Source organism: Triticum dicoccoides, chromosome 2B, assembly GCF_002162155.2.
Source record: "Triticum dicoccoides isolate Atlit2015 ecotype Zavitan chromosome 2B, WEW_v2.0, whole genome shotgun sequence".
NCBI lineage: Eukaryota > Viridiplantae > Streptophyta > Magnoliopsida > Poales > Poaceae > Triticum > Triticum dicoccoides.
Window position 1 is genome coordinate 787457606 of NC_041383.1, and position 5345 is coordinate 787462950.

A 5345-nucleotide genomic window follows, 5' to 3' on the forward strand; every position below is an offset into this window, starting at 1 on the left:
TGTGGCATGAAACCCTTGTAAAGCAGGTGGGTGTGGAGGATTTTCCGGTCAGAGTAAGACTTCGTATTCCCACATACAGGGCATGGACAACACATAAAACCATTCTGCTTGTTTGCCTCAGCCACTTCGAGAAAATCATGCACGCCCTTAATGTACTCGAAGGTGTGTCTTGAACCGTACATCCATTGCTGGTTCATCTGCGTGCATTATATAATTAAGTGACCAAATTAATAGAAGTTCATCATCACATTAAAACCAAAGTACATACATAGTTCTCATCTAACAACATAAAGCTCTGCAGAGCATCTAAATTAATTAAACCATACACTGAAACTATGTAAAACATTTCAATGCGAAAACAAATGCGATCATAATCGCAACCAATGTAACAACTGATCCAACGGCATAATGATACCAAGCCTCGGTATGAATGGCATATTTTCTAATCTTTCTAATCTTCAAGCGCATTGCATCCATCTTGATCTTGTGATCATCGACGACATCCGCAACATGCAACTCCAATATCATCTTCTCCTCCTCAATTTTTCTAATTTTTTCCTTCAACAAATTGTTTTCTTCTTCAACTAAATTTAGCCTCTCGACAATAGGGTCGGTTGGAATTTCCGGTTCAACAACCTCCTAGATAAATAAAATCTATGTCACGTTGGTCGGCATAATTGTCATAAACAATAAATGAACCAATAGTTATGAAAAGATAATATATACCACATCTGAATCATAGACAGGACGAGGACCGACGGGGGCGGATACCAAAACCATCGCACTATATAAGATGCAATAATAAAAGTAAGAAAATTATACAAGTATCTATATAAACATACAAGAGTTTTTTTTCCTTTCAGAAAGAAGATAAGAACAAGAGGCTCACCACGGTGGTGCCGGCGACGCGGGCGATCGACGGCGGTGAAGACGGGGACGGGACGTGACGGACCTCTAAACCTAGACAAATATTGAGAAAAATGGAGCTTGGAGGTGGAGCTCGGAGAGGAGAAAGCTTAAGTAGTGTGGCTCGGGCATTCCATCGAACACCTCGTGTGCATAGGAGGTGAGCTAGAGCAACACAAAGCTCTCTCCTCGCCGGCCACGAAAAACAGAGCAGTGAGAGTGCTCTGCTCGCGGGGTATATATAGGCAACTAATTGGTCCCGGTTCGTGGAATGAACCGGGACTAAAGGTGGTGGGCCAGGAGCAAGGCACATTGGTCCCGGTTCGTCCCCCCAACCGGGACCAAAAGGTCCAGACGAACCGGGACCAATGGCCCACGTGGCCCGGCCGGTCCCCGGGGCTCAAGAACCGGGTCCAATGCCCCCATTGGTCCCGGTTCTGGGTTGAACCGGGACTAATGGGCTGGACCGGCCTGGACCATTGCCCCCTTTTCTACTAGTGGACTTTCGACACCAGTTTGTACACCATGTTGCAAAGACTGATTGGTCGTAGATCCTCGATCCTTCTCGGGTTCTTAACCTTTGGTATGAGCACGACCATTGTATCATTCCACCCTTCTGGAATTTCTCCTCCATTCAAGACCGCTAGCACCTCTTCCACTATCTTATCTCCCATGAAATGCCAATGCCTCTTATAAACAACCGCCGGCATCCCATCAGGACCCGACGCCTTTAGATCGCCGATATGATCAAGTGCCGCCTTGATCTCTTCACGAGTGAACTCTGCGTCAAGTACGGCATGCATATCAGGAGTTACTCGTGGTTCGACCTTGTCGATCAACTCAGGCATTCGGTGGGGGTTTGAGGACGTAAAAAGTTCCTGAAAAAAGGAGCACACGTAGTTAGTTAAATCCTCTCCCTCTTCTACTACTTCTCCACTCTCCCTTCTGATCACCTTGAGCCTATTTGATCTCTTCCTAGCCGACGCCACTGACTGCAGGTATTTGATGTTGTGGTTACCCCCCCTTCAGCCACCACATATGGGCACGTTGTTTTTTGACACTAGTGTAGTGTCAAAAATGTCTTACATTATGGGACAGAGGGAGTATCTTATTATTGTATCTAAATCCTCTCATTTATTGTGTTTTATGAGACAAAAAGTAAAAGTTGCATTGGTTTTTATGCTAAGAACTATATCTAGAATAAGATATGGTATCTCTTTTCTCATTAAATAGAGCGCTACATAATTTGTTTGCTTAGGCGTAATGACGTCTAAGATATGGTCAAAGGCAAAGCACTGGGACTGCCCAAAGAGAAGTTGTATCTAAACACATATTTAATGTATGCGATATATCTTAATATATGATGCATTGGGAGTGCCCTTAGAGAAGTTGTATCTAAATACACATTAATGTACATGATATAGGTTAAGATATGAAGCACTAGGAATGCGCTTAGAGAATTATTATCTAAAAAAATGTTTAATGTATATGATATAGCTTAAGATATGATACATTTGAAGTGCTATTGGAGAAGGTATATCTAAATCCTTATTTAATGTACATGATAGCTCGAGATATGGTGCATAGTATTTTGAGATATGATATAGCTTAATATATACCCAAGATTTTAGGAGTGCTCTACACTAAAGAATAGTCTGTATAATCTATAAAAGCAGTTGCTTCCGACTGCATCCACCAAAAGCAGTTCTCTTGGTGCTATTTGCCATGGACCACGGGTCCCCCTTCAAGGAGCTAGCACGCCTCAAGAACAGGAGGAATGCGGTAAACTGTCTTCCCCGCGACGCTATTCTTTGTGTGTTGTTGGCTGGGACTCCAGACTTGTTTGGATGCCACCGTTGGTCTGTATTAGTTTGCTATAGGTGTACCCTAGTCATGAGAGGGAGCCGTCCTCCTGCTGGTTTTCTACTTTCTGTCACTGTTTTATTTTGTGGATTTCTTGTTTCTGGGGATCAGTAGAATCATATGAGCAATGGTGATCGAAGATACTTATTTTCTCTCTCCTTATTAACCATTCTGTCTTATAGAGGTTTCCTGCGTTCTTTCTCCTATAGTTGGTTGCGTCCATGGGGTTTCGAGGAGGGAATCCTCTTTTGTTACCCTGCAAAGCAAGCTGTAGTTGAACTTTTACCGGTACAATTAACGTCTATTAGTAGTTAAATTAAATAAACTAGTAAAATGATTGAGCTATTATATGTTGTGCCGTGCAGGGTGGGTTAGACATGGTGACCATGGCCGCACTACTCGTGGCCGCCATCGTGATGGCAACTGTTGTGCCGGTCACGAGCATGGGCATCACTGATCAAGACCTAGAGTCGGAGGAGTCACTATGGGATCTCTATGAGCGCTGGTGCGCGTTCAATGAGGTGGCGCGTGACCCCGATGAGAAGTCGATGCGCTTTAGCATCTTCAAACAGAATGTGCGCTTCATTCATGAGAATAACCGGGGCGACGCGCGCTCCAAGCTCGGGCTCAACATTTTCGCCGACATGACCCATGCCGAGCTACCCATCGTCGAAGCTGATTGCACCTCGCGGGCCACCTCCGGGACCACTTCGATTACATGCCTCACGGCGCAATCACCAACGAGGACCTCCCCGACCGCATTGATTGGCGGGACCACAGCGCGGTGACGAGCGTCAAGAATCAAGGGCAGTATTGCGGCGCATGTTGGGCCTTCGTCGCCGCTGGCGCTGTGGAGGGCATAACTGCTATCAAGACCGGCGAGCTGGAGGATCTGTCGCCGCAGATGCTCGTCGACTGCGACAAAGCTAACCTTGGTTGCAGATGCGGCGAGTCATGGCGAGCCTTGGATTTCATAAAAAAGAACCGTATAGCGACAGACAGGGCTTACCCGTACGACGGCATTGAGCGTCGGTGCCACGTGAGGCCGGCATTGAACCGTATAACGAAGACTAGTCTACTTTACCGTCTAAGTGCATGTGATGATCTATAGTAACAATGGATTGTGATCGTTAAGCGTGGCTCATGGCTTCGATCGATATTCTTCCTTCTTGACATGCTTAATAGAAACCCTTAATTACTAGGCTCCTTGCTCATTGTTCTTGTTGCTTATAGCTGGCCGACATTTACATTTATCAATTCTGCTACTCCCTTTGATCCATATTAATTGTGGCTGAAATGGATGTATCTAGACGTATTTCAGTGCTAGATACATCCGTTTAAGCAACAACTAATATGGATATGAGGGAGTACTGTTTCTTGCATGCATATTCCCATAGGTTCAGTTTAAGTAAGCTTCAGACCTTCAGTAGCCCAGCTTTCAGGATCGGGTCTATTGTATTCTTAGCCTTGCATTTGGATTGGACTTGACTTAAAAAAAATTGCACTTACGATTCGAATGAAACTGATTAGCAGCTAGTAGTAGTAGTATTCTTTCTATTTTGCAATGTAGCCATCATATATAGTCAGGATTTAGCAACAGTTCACACAGTCAAAGAGGTAGTCTAAACTAAATTTTGAGTTTAGTTCGAGATATAATAGTAAAGATCACATTATATAATTTTCTAGCTGAAAAGAATCTTCAAATGATGTCAGTGATTCAAAGAAGAAAAATATGGAACATTTGATGATATTCAACTTAGGTAGCATTGAGCCATGATGAAACTTAGAAGATAAAAACATACGTACCATGGTAAGAGGACTGTATTTCAGGCTCTTAGGTACCGTTGAAGGTGAGAGAACTGCATTTCAAGCTCCTAGGCACAATTGAAGTTGAGGACATGTAAGATCATATGTCATAAGTTCCGGAGCTAAAGGAAATTACTTAATGAATCAAAGTCTAAATGCAATGCTTTCATCAAAAAAGGGAGAAATATTCAGGCCTTGGGCAGCTTACATGATTGGAACGGCTCGACTTGGACAGGCAACTTGGCCACTTAGCGCAGCAAGTCATTTTCAGATCTAAGTCTTCAACCATATTATGGTCATTTACAGCTCACCCCAGGCCCAGGGTCCTTGTCGACCATCAGTCCTCGGTTGAAAGCAGCTCAAATGCTCTTTAACTGAGATCTATTCATGGCAACTTAGCCACTTGACAGCAATTCATTTCAGAACTATACGACAATTCCATGTTTCCCTTAAGTCTAAGCAACTCACCTCGACAGCCATCTACTCCTATGTGGGAGTTGCACTCATCATGTTCACCATCATATTTTCTAGTTTTTGCGGCAACGGCCCGTTTTCCGGCAGAAGCATAAAGGTTTTAAAGCAATGTTTCCGTCTCACACATAGTTTCCTGCAGGAGTTGACACAACATTTCCTTTTCTTTTGCCTGCTCACGAGGACCAAAAGCCTTGCTGAAACTAGAACTAGCCTAAGCAACAGTCGCACTTACAGTAAAACAAACCGAAATACCAGCAGCAGTACAGAGAAACTAAAAAAAAAAGATTTAACAGAAA

At 43.8% G+C, this 5345-nt stretch overlaps 1 pseudogene; it reads left to right on the forward strand.

The window, feature by feature from the left end:
* The first annotated feature begins 3084 nt into the window (after window positions 1–3084).
* On the forward strand, window positions 3085–3880 carry LOC119361435 (annotated as a pseudogene).
* The last annotated feature ends 1465 nt before the right edge of the window (window positions 3881–5345 follow it).